Here is a 12,267-nt window from a genome sequence, read left to right on the forward strand (position 1 = left end):
TACTTTCTCATGTGGCTATTAGTATGACTACTAGTCCTTAGACCTGAAGTCACCATGGATCCCTACATAAGGAGTTATGTACTTTGGTTCGTCACCCGTAATCGGGTGGACTATAAAGGCGATTACTTCGGGTATGTAACGATGTCGAGAGGATGTGAGTGATGTAGATGAGATCTATCCCTCCTATAATACAGGAGCGACATCGATATTCTTGATAGAGTGAGACCACCAAGTGCATGGTTATGCCCAAATGAGTCAATATGAGATATTGAGCTCATTTGATTTAGTCTACTTGAGTTCAAGATTGATCAGAGGATGACACGGTCTATGCCTCACATTGATCAATCTAAATGTCTAGGATAGAAGGACACTTGTCATATATTGTGAGGAGTCACAATTAGTAGTCACAAGGTGATGTTGGATCTCAACATTCTTGTAACTTGGGTAGTAATGATGTATTGCTAGATACCGCTCATTACTTATGCTTCTAAATGAGTTTAGGGGCATTGCCAAGGTTACAAGAACCTATTGGGTCACACACAAAGAACAAGTGGATGGAGATTAGGTCCATATGATGAACCAAGAGGATTAGATTCATGTGATGAATCAAATTGGATTAAGAGTAATCCTAATTGAGCTAATTGAGTTGGACTTAAGTTGATTCATGTGTTCAATGAGTCTAATTTAGATTATGACTCATTAAATCAATTTAATTAAATGAATTAGATTCATTATATTAAATTAGCTTGAATTAAATGGTTGGATTAGATCAACCATGAAAGAGATTAAGTCAAGTTTGACTTAACTTGAGAGGAAGAGGAAGAGTCAAGTTTGACTTGACTTTATGCCACATCATTTGTGACTTGGCATTAGGAGAACTAATGATGATGTGCCACATCATCACATGTGCCACCTCATTGAGGTTACAACTATTCTCTTTAATGGCCTCCACATTAATTGTGATTAATGTGAAGGGGGTTACACCACTTGATGAAAAAGAGAAGTTTTCTTTTGGTGAGCAACTCTCATTCAAGTCATCTTCCTCCTCCTAAGCTCTCTTCTTGCTCCTTCTCTTCTCTTGGTCGTGGGTTTCAAGCAAGGGAGAAGAAAGGAGAGTGAATCTAATCCAAGAAAAAAGGTTAGTGAAAGTCACTTAGAGATTTTAGAGGAGTGTGTTCTCTTCTTTTCCTTTCTTCTTCTTCCAATCCCATCCGAGAGCATCAAGAAGTGCTAGCACACTTGTGGTGTTCTCTTCTCCATCCTTGTGTGTTAGAGAACACATCTTGTTCGTGTGGATACTTCTAGAGAGTTGTCTACTTTGACAACTAGAGATCCGACATCTCCTTGGACAAGCGGGACTCGCGAAGGGCACGCATCGAAGGTATAAGATTTTCTCCATGTAGATCTAAGTGTAGATCTAGGTAAACTCGTACTCGTAGTTTTTTTTGAAAATTTTCTTTGCACAGATCCGTTGGCTAGGGAGTTTCGGGGTTTCTGCGACGCGAAAAAGTGGTTTTCGCGGCCCGAAAAACCCAACATGAAGGCGCCTTCAACATGCTTGAAGGTGCCTTCCATGAGGCATTAAAGGCATATTTAATCTGGTTGAAGGCGCATTCCACAAGGCTGATCAGCTTTCAGCTGATCTTCTTCACATGAGTGATGCTCTAGTTATTTAGAATTGAGCTCACCCAAACTCATCTTTGACCTTCTCCTCTAGCAGACTTTCTCTCTAGCTTCTCATCCATCAAACATTATGCATGCCCTTCTCATCCATTGGTGTATTCTTTTGTAGCTCCTCATCCTTTAGATGTACCGAGTCTGTCAGCTCCTTTCATGTGTCATCCTTCTCGTCCGTTGCATCTTCTTCTTGACTTCTTGTACTCCTAAGTTCCTGCACACTTAGACATAAGACATCAAACACAAATAAGACTTAACTTGGTTGACACATCAAAACTACCATGGGGTTCTTACAATTTTCCTTTAAAATTTTTCATTTTTAATTTCAAATTGATATGAATTTTTTGAAAGCATTTTTATAAACTTATATAATTTGACAGGAGGTAGAGATCGTACCTGACTTACCTTGTCGATCTCATTATCTGATACTTCTCCTATATTGCCACTTTGTCAAACCCCAGATAGTCTCTGCCAGAAGAAATTTCGACAGTATCTCCCTTGTACAGGTGACAAAATGAAACTATACTACATGCCCTCAGGGCCACATATACCTCGGCCAACACGGTCAAAATAATAATAATAAACATAACTAACAATCCATGCAGTTTATATATTTCAACCTCTGGCAGACACAACCACGCAGTTTATATTAACTAAAACCTACTTCACAACTATGACGGAAAACACATAACACAACAGAGAAATCAACGCAACAGAAAAATAAGTTTAGTAGACCAAAACTCGACAAAAATCCTCGAGTATAATCACAAGTATATAGATCAACAAGTAGATCATCACAAAAACAAGGAACCAAGTCCGTAAGCAGAAAATCGTCGCGACACGAAGTGGGGACTAGCTACTAGAATCTCCTGAAAGCCTCAACCTGAAATAGATATAATCAATGGGGTGAGTCCAACACTCAGTGGATACCAAGTTGACATGCATAGTAAGAAATAACCAATAGTAACAAATATGTGTACAGTCTCCTTAAGTAATGAAAAATATAAAACTGTAAGAAAAGAAGAAGCTGTACTCACCAGGATCTCCTATTAGAATAATAAGGTCGTCAGACCATAAATAACATGTCCCTGTATACCTGTCAATCATATGCATCCATCCAATATGTAGCAAATAAAGTGCAGCAAATACAAGCAATAAATGCAATCATGCATATGATGCATATGACATGGTCACCCCTGACTCCAGTCAGCCATCTCACATACGATGGTGAGACCGAGTGGGTAGGGATATAACAACTGTGCACTCTTCCATCACTGCTTGTAACGCCCGAAAAATTCTCAAAACTATTTTAGAAATATTCTATGATTTTTCTGGAATTTTAGGATATTTTTATGGAATTTTTAGAATAGCGGAAGTAGCAAAAATAAATAGAAAACGAAAATAGCTTACGCGGGAATTGAACCCGAGACCTATGGGTCCTATGACTTATGGTGAACCATGGTAACCAAGTGAACCTAGCAGGGCCGTGCTGAAAGGAAAAGGGAAATAATTAAATTTATATTCAAGTTGGGCCGAGATTACCACTTAATATAAATAAGGAGGAATTAAGTGAAGAGTTATTTTCTTTTAACGTGACTTTTCTCCTCCTCACCCTAGTTTCCGCCGACCCCTCTCCCTTCTTCTCTCCTTCTCTCGGCGCACCAAGCCAAGGGTTCTAGGAGCACCTCCCGGCAACACAAAAGCACGAGGACGCTTCCCTCCGCGAGAAGAACGCATAGGTGCGAGAAGATCGTCGAAAGGATCGTCTCCTCCGGAGATCTAGTGATTAGAACCGTAAGAAAATCCGAACAGGAGGTAAGAAACCCCTCACCTGCAGTATAAGTAGCTCTCGTGTGAATTTCATGTATTAGTTTAGTAATATGTAGACTACCGACACAAAGGATGCGAATTAGCGCATACCAAGTGTTCGATTTAAATTGTTTAGCACAGAAAAATGCAACTTAGGCATTTTAGTGGCTTAGATAAATGCAATAGAAGCATTTCATAGCTTATTGAGTCTTGCTCCAGCTTTTACAGGACTAGATGTCCAATGGGTGGGCTCCCACAGTCGCCTCTAGGTTTAGATAACCTAGTTATAGGTTTAGACAACCTAGTAAAAGCAAGACGAGAATTTATTAGCTTATGTTCAGTATTTTACTTTCTCAGTGGCACTGTACTAGATTAGATATCCATTGGGTTAGGCTCCCACAGTCGTCCCTAGGTTTAGATAACCTAGTAACCCTACTAAATTCGGGACTTGCAAACCCGGGTCTAGTTAGGGATGCGCGCATGGCCCATCAGCAGCATGATTAGTATTTTCATCTATTATATATGTATTTTTAAACTCTCATAAAATAGTTGGGTGAAATCAGTATAGCTTTAGCATTTGCTAGAATTAGCTCAGTTCATGCTTCAGTTCAGCTCACTCTTATGATTATGTATGATAGCTCTATGTTCAGTTTTTATTACACATGCTTTAGATGATAGTATGCCATGACTAGCTTTGATTTCTATGTATGATAGCATGCCATGTTTTAGTCTAAATAGTACACATTTCAAATAGCATGTTTTAAAGGCATATTGCATCGAATGCATGTTTTTGTGAGGTAGATGGTTTCTTACTAAGCGAAAGCTTACAGATACTTTTTCCTTATACTGCAGATAGAGGTAAAAAAAAAATGGACTAGTGGAGGCTGGAGGGCAATGCGATGAAGATGTGTGTGGATGGAACTTGGAACAAAGATCTTAGGGAATCGCAGTGAACCTTGTTTTGGACATTTATGAACTTAGCATTTCTTATTACGCTACTTTTACTCATTTAAGTGTTTGCATGCATGGAGTAATAGAAACTCTACTTAGATTGTTAGTAAACCTGTTTAGAATGCTAGTTGATTGTTATTAGAATGTTTTCTAGTCATTTTAGAACTTGTAATGTGATTGAGGCACGAAACAGTGCTAAAATCAGAGCTTAGCTGTAAAATCATAAACCCCAATCGATCGGTGGATCGATTGGGGGTTCCCAATCGATCAGCTGATCGATTGGGCAATTTGTTCCGCGAACAGTAGGCTTCTGGATCGATCAGTCGATCGATCCAGGATTGATCGCTGGATCGATTGACCAGACTGGATCGATCAGCCGATCGATCCAGAATATTGCCCCAAGCACAGTAGCGTACTGGATCAATCACTGGATCGATCTGACCATTCCAATCGATCTGTGGATCGATTGGGAGGTATGATAACAGCCAGAAATCCTCAGCCCAGCTCCTTGACCATGAGGGATGTAAAACATATTATGAATAGCTTAGAGTACACCCTCTAACACATATAGAATAAAGAAATGATAATAGTTTAGCAAAATTTTGATTAGTACAACTTCCGCACTTAGATTTAATGATGGTCATGGAATAGTTAGCACAGATTAATGTAACGATCGGCCTCACAGCCTAGTTAGTAGGAGGCGGGTCGTTACACTGCTCCTGATGAGTGACTGAGTGGACAGGATGCTGTCGAAGTACACCTATCCTCCTACCCCAAAGCATAAGTGGGGGAGCTCAATGCTCTCATCCCCCTGAGATAGTCCAGAGGAGGGATCCTTGACGTGCTACCACGCTGCGTCACGGTACCCATGAGTGGACCAGCGGAGCATTGACAGAGCAAACTGCCACACACCCTGCCTGATGTACCACTAACTCATGAGTGGTTGTGCGTGCAGATCCATGTAACTAGCAATGAGCTCAACAATAATGGGGCTACCAATCACTCAGCATGCAATCATGCAAGATGGTGCATGACACTAAGCATGAAAATCCTGGACATATCTACCTCCATAAAACATGTACCAAAATTAATGGCTCAAATAAGAAGGTCTAGGTACACGTATCAGATATGGTAAATGTCTACTCTGGTATATCATAAGGTATGGTATATCACTACCACTATGAGCATAAATAATCAAAAGGGTAATGAATACAAAATGGGTAAGCAAAATCAAGCATGCAACAGGTAACAAGTAGTGACACACCGACGCAGATATGAACATAATCATTACTGCTCGTTAAAATCTACTATGCATATCAAATGACAATATCTAAAGATAAGTCAAGGTACCCACCTCCAATATAGTGCGTGCCAAAAGTAATCCCACATAAGGCAGCGCGTCGCAAATCAGAGTCTTGTAACCACACCTTTAATTTAGCTACTACCACATCTACCAAATAGCTAAACCCAATTCTTATTTACCAGGAATCCTAATTCATTCATTAATCTCAGTTAACTAAATAAATCGAGTCTAATCCAAAACTTAGATTAGATCCCTCAATTAACCCTAATTATCAAGACAACCACTTGGGTCTATCATTTCTAATCTTCCTAATTTCAATTTTAGGTGTAAGCTACAGCAAGGATAAATTCCTCCACCTCTTACCTCATCTCAAGCCACCTCTGTTGACTCGCTGTCAAAGATCACTACTGCTGGGAATACCCGGAAACACCACTACTTTGGTTGGAAACCTCCTCATTGCCCGGATCAAAAGGAGATCAAGAAAGCAAGCAAGAAATCTATTCACTATCACAATCCAACAGCAAAATAGCTTCCATTACCTCTTCCTCTTCAATCGTCGGTGATGATCATGGATCCAGCGATGCAGACGTCTAGCTAACCGTGCTATGGGGGCTGGAATCGAGGAACTTCAGACCAACTGTCCATTGAAATATAGAAAACAAATCCCAAATTCAACTAATTAGGAGTCCTTACAGCAGTGTACCCAAATCCACATCATTGTACAAGTGAACAAGGATGGTAGAAATCAAGCAGGGTTGGTGGCAGCAATAGATCGAGAAAAGATTCAAAGTTACCCTAGGTTTGTGCGACGCTGGCTCTAGGGTAGAGATCTAAACTAGGGCACAAGAGGTAGCACGGAGAGAAGGAATCCAACTAGGGTAGAGGGAAGGTGATCTGTGGTGTGTCGGCAATGCTCCATGCGACGACGATCTAGGGCAGAGCCACAAGGAGGAAAGGAAGAAGAGGATCGGGCCACCTGGTAGCCAAGAAAGCTTGGCGTTGGTGATGCACATGGAGGGAAAGACCGCTGCTGGCGGTGGCACCGACGTGATTAGGATCTCTGCAGGGAGGAGTCGACGACAGAGGAGGGGAAAGAAGAAGAAGATTCGGGTAGAGGCGAGGAAGAGAAGGCTCGGGAGAAGAAGTGCCCTACTTCTCCTTGGCTACTTCTTTTGTTCACGAGGAGGAAGAGGAAGCAGTGCGAGGCGCGCGAGGCGGTGTCGTCGGTGGGGAAGATGAGGAAGAAACGGGGGTGGTGTCGGGTGAGAAACGGAGGAAAAGAAAAAGAAAAATAAAAGGAAAAGGAAAAGAAAAATAAAACTTTTCCTCGTTCAATGGGGTAGCCTAAATAGGCTTCCCCTAGTCCCTATATTTATCCTCATAACCTACACCATACGACCTTCGAAAAATTTCTAGAAAATTTTTAAAAATTTGGGAAAATTCCGTTAAGGTTATTCCTCTATTTAACTTTATTATTTAATTAATATTTATTGTCGTATTTTTCATTCTCCTCCACTAATAAAAATTTGATCCCCAAATTTCATTATCTACCATCAGCAAGTACTAGCAATAAATAGATAGTATAAATGCTGAATGAAAATTAACCCACATACCTCAAGTGAAAAGATGGGGATATCGAGCTCGGATCATATCCTCAAGCTCCGAGGTAGCCTCCTCGATAGAATGATGCTGCCATCCGACTTGATAGTCTTGGTACTTGTTCACCAGTTGGCGCTCGGTCTAGTTAGGCGCTCCTTAGTGTAACGTCGGTCCTTGTACCTCATATCCGAGACTGGCCTACAGCATGATCTCTCGGCAGCATGGATGATCGTGAGCCCGTGCAGTTGGGCACCGGCTGATCTCATCTGATCCGATCCGAAAAGCCCAATGTATTGTGGAGAATCTCTTCATCCGAGGCCAAATCTCTTCCCCTTTTGGGTTAAACTCAGTTCATGGGAGAGAACTTCGGGTCTCTATCTCGACAACTCTTACGTGGTCTCTGCCTCGATATCCCCTGCGCCTCGAGTAATGATGCCACCACTCGTCCCCTCGAGCTCTATGAGGTCCTAATAGTTGGGCCTCCCCAACCTCCTCCCAGAGGGTGGGTGTCTGACAAGGCCTACTATACAATACTTCAAATGGTGCTATCTGGATAGCCGAATGATAGCTATTGTTGTAGGCAAACTCTACCAATAACAAGTGGTCTTCCTAGTCCTCAATCTACACAAGATCTCGAAGTCCTCTAATGTCGGATGGCACTCTCCATGTTCGCATGGATGGAATCTTGTTATTCAGCAGGCGTGTGCCTAAGTGCTGAGACTACTGCGGGGTGCGTGGGTCTATCGTATAATGTTCAAAGGGACACCATGTAATCTAATAATCTCTCGACAATAGAACTCTGCCAATCGATCCAGAGAATCGGTCTTCCGAATCGCTAAGAAGCGCGCAGATTTGGTTAATCGATCAACGACTACCCAAATCACGTCATGGCCTCGTCGTGTCCTAGGCAATCCCACCACAAAATCTATAGTGATGTGCTCCCATTTCCACTCTGGAATCGGAATCAGTCCGCAAGTCTGGTGCTCTCCTTCATCACGATGCAGACAAGATATCTAGCTACAAATTCCGCAATGTCTTTCTTCATGTCATTCCACTAATAGGAACGCCTCAAGTCTCGATACATGTGGGTCCCACCTGGGTGGATAGCAAATCGAGAGCGATGAGCATCCTGAAGTAACTCCTCCCTGACCGGGTGAGATGGAGATACGCATAATCAGCCTCAGAAATATATAATACCCACGTCATCTTGGGTGAACTCGGTCTGCTACCTGGAAGCTATCTCATGCCAATGGTGTAGAGTCCGATCACGCATGGGCCTCTGGATCCTCATTCGATCAACGTCGTAACCATGGTAACGTAATACTCTCCATCCCCTGCTCCTCAAGGCCCAACTCGGAGAAACCCTGAATCAAGTCCGTGACCACAACTCGGTGGCAAGCTAAAGTCCCTCTGGATTTCTAGCTAAGCGCATCGGCAACCACATTAGCTTTCCCTAGGTGGTAGCTAATAGTACAGTCGTAATTCTTCAGGAACTCCATCCATCTCCTCTGTCGGAGATTAAGTTCCTTCTGAGTGAAAAGGTATTTGAAACTCTTATGATCAGTAAGAATCTCAAATGTAATACCATAAAGGTGATACCGCCAAATCTTCAAACCAAATATAATGGCGGCTAGCTCCAAATCATGTACTGGGTAGTTCTTCTCATGCTCCTTCAGCTGACGAGAAACATAAGAGACTACCCTGTCGTGCTGTATCAGGACGATGCCCAAACCCTGAAGAGAAGCGTCGGTGTAGAGTGCGAATTCGCCCTCTCTAGAAGGTAAAACCAAAACAGGTGCCGACACTAATCTCCGCTTCAGCTCCTGAAAACTGGTCTCTCAAACTTCTGACCAAGTGAATTTCACGCCTTTCTTGGTCAAGCGCATCAGCGGCATAGCAATATGCGAGAAACCTTCGACAAAACGTCTGTAATATCTAGCCAGTCCCAAGAAACTGCGGATCTCCTGAACTGATTTTGGCTGCTCCCAGCTGGTGATAGCCTCGATCTTTTAAGGATCTATTGAAATACCTCAACTAGACACTACGTATCCCAGAAAACCAATTGAGGTTCGCCAAAACTCACACTTGCTGAACTTCTCATATAGACGATGTCGTCGAAGAGTCTCCAAGACTATGTGAAGATGCTGTATATGCTCCTCCTCAGAACACGAGTAGATCAAAATGTCATCAATGAAAATGACAACGAACTGATCTAGATACTCCAGAAAAATACAATTCATCAAATCCATAAACACCGCTGGAGCATTGGTAAGCCCAAATGGCATTACCAAAAATTCATAATGTCCGTATCTGGTACGGAATATTATCTTCTGAATATCAGATTTTTTAACTCTCAGCTAATGATATCCGAACCACAGATCAATCTTAGAATATACTGATGTACCTCGGAGCTGATCAAACAAATCCTTGATCCATGGTAAGGGGTACTTATTCCTGATGGTCACTGCATTCAGCTATCTGTAATCGATGCACAACCTCAGAGTACCATCCTTTTTCTTGACAAATAATATCGGAGAATCCCACAGAGAAACACTAGGGCAAATAAATCCCCTGTCTAATAACTTCTGGAGTTAGACCTTTAGCTCGTCCAACTCTTTCGGTGTCATACGGTAAGGAGCTTTCGATGCTCACACGGTTCTCGGAATCAGCTCAATAGCGAACTCCACTTGCCTTCGGGGAGGCAAACCTGGTAACTCATCTGGAAATACATCCGAATACTCTCAGACCATTGGAGCGTCTGAGAGCTGAGTACTACTACTATCGTTAGTATTAATCATAGACAAAAGAAATCCCTGATAGCCATGTGACAACAACTTCTGAGCTTGAATCGCAGAAATGATCGATATGTCATCATCCTTGATGCCAGTGAAATCCCACAAGGGTTGGTTCGGAGGTCAGAATGTGACCACCCTCGTCTGACAATCAACCGTGGCATAATATGCAGACAGTCAATCCATGCCAAGGATAATGTCGAACTCGACCATTTCCATTACTAATAAATCAACCATGAGTATCATATTGCCAAAGTCTAATAGGCAACCTCTGACCTCTTGAGTGACGTCCAATGTATCACCGGACGGTGGAGAGATCGTCAGTCGCTGCAGTCTAAGAGTAGGTAGTCTACCTATGTTCCTCATGAAGGCATGGGAAATAAAGGAATGCGAGCTACTAGTATCTATCAACATATCATCGGATAATGCATAAAGTAAACCATACCGTGGAAAATGGATATGTTGGCCCGATGCGCATCCCCTCTGGTAACCGCGTGTATACGTCCAGTCTCTGGTCTACCATGCTCAGTGAATTAAATATTGGCGTTGAAACTTAACTTGCTAAGGGTCTGCTACAACACATTCCATTTGCTGCTAACCAAGATAAGTTTTCAATCTACTGTCAGAATGAGACATTTCAAGTGTCTGAGGTGCTAGTCTTGGTCCCTAGCACAACTCTAAGTGGAGGAAGCCACTGAATTTTAGTGGTTGCACTAATCACCAACCCTAGATGTAGGAGGAGGAGGACTAGGCAATGGAAGAGGAATCACATAACTCATGTAAGTGTGTTGTAGAGGAGGTAAGAAAGGGTAGGGAAAGCAAAGGAATGAATGGCGGAATCAAATACAAGAAGAAAAGGATATTTTAGGAAGTCCAACTGGTTATCCTTGTGGAATAGTACAGGTACAAGCCCGTACCAAACAGACTTAAATGAATGCATGGTCCATTATTCTAGATTTATATCATACTGTGGGGTAGGAGGTATGGTAGATGGTGGTACCGGAGGCGTAACTGGTAATGCTGGTATGAGTGCCTGGTATGCAGTAGTAGGCACAGGTGGCTGTGGTGCTGAGTATGCAGTAGGCACAGGTGGTACCACTGGTGGAGCGGGAACACGTGCATTTCACCTCATATTTGTTAAATTTTTACCAAGGTATTAATACAGTACAAAAATTATAAAATTAAATATTTTACATATATGTCGTCTGGAGATGTTCCGTCGCTGCCAAGTCCCCCAAAAATGACCTTTCCTTAACGAGGTCAAATAATACCTCAGAATTTTGAAACAAGAAAATCGACGAAAAATTCGTACAAATCCAAAAATACCCAAATCGACTCGCAAGACCTGGGCTCTGATACCAAAAATATTGGTATCAGATTGACTCGAAAATCCATAACATGAAAAATAGGCATTGTATACCTACTCTGATACCAAATAAATTGGTATCAGATTAACTCAAAAAAAAATCTAAAATAAAAAGCAAGTATCGTATACCTCACTCTGATAACAAATAAATTGTCACGCCCCAAGTAGTCTCTGCTAGAAGAAATTTCGACAACATCTCCCCTGTACGGGTGACAATATGAAACTATACTGCATGCCCTCAGGGCCATATATACCTCAGCCAACACGACTAGAACAATAATAATAAACATAACTAACAATCCATGTAGTTTATATTTTTCATCCTCTAGCTGACACAACCACGCAGTTTATATTAACTAAAACCTACTCTACTACTACAACGGAAAATGCATAACACAACAGAGAAATCAACGCATCGGAAAAATAAGTGTAGTAGACTAAAACTCGATAAAAATCCTCGAGTACAATCACAAGTATATAGATCAACAAGTAGATCATCACAAAAACAAGGAACCAAGTCCGTAAGTAGAAAATCATCGCGACACGAAGTGAGGACTAGCATATGGAATCTCCTGATGGCCTCAACTTGAATTAGATATAATCAACGGGGTGAGTCCAACACTCAGCGGATACCAAGTTGACATGTATAGTAAGAAATAACTAATAGTAACAAATATGTGTATAGTCTCCTTAAGTAATGGAAAATGTAAAACTATAAGAAAAGGAGAAGTTGTACTCACCAGGACCTCCTATCAGAATAATAAGGTCAT

The sequence above is a fragment of the Zingiber officinale genome, chromosome 10A (genome assembly GCF_018446385.1).
Source record: "Zingiber officinale cultivar Zhangliang chromosome 10A, Zo_v1.1, whole genome shotgun sequence".
Taxonomy (NCBI): Eukaryota; Viridiplantae; Streptophyta; class Magnoliopsida; order Zingiberales; family Zingiberaceae; genus Zingiber; species Zingiber officinale.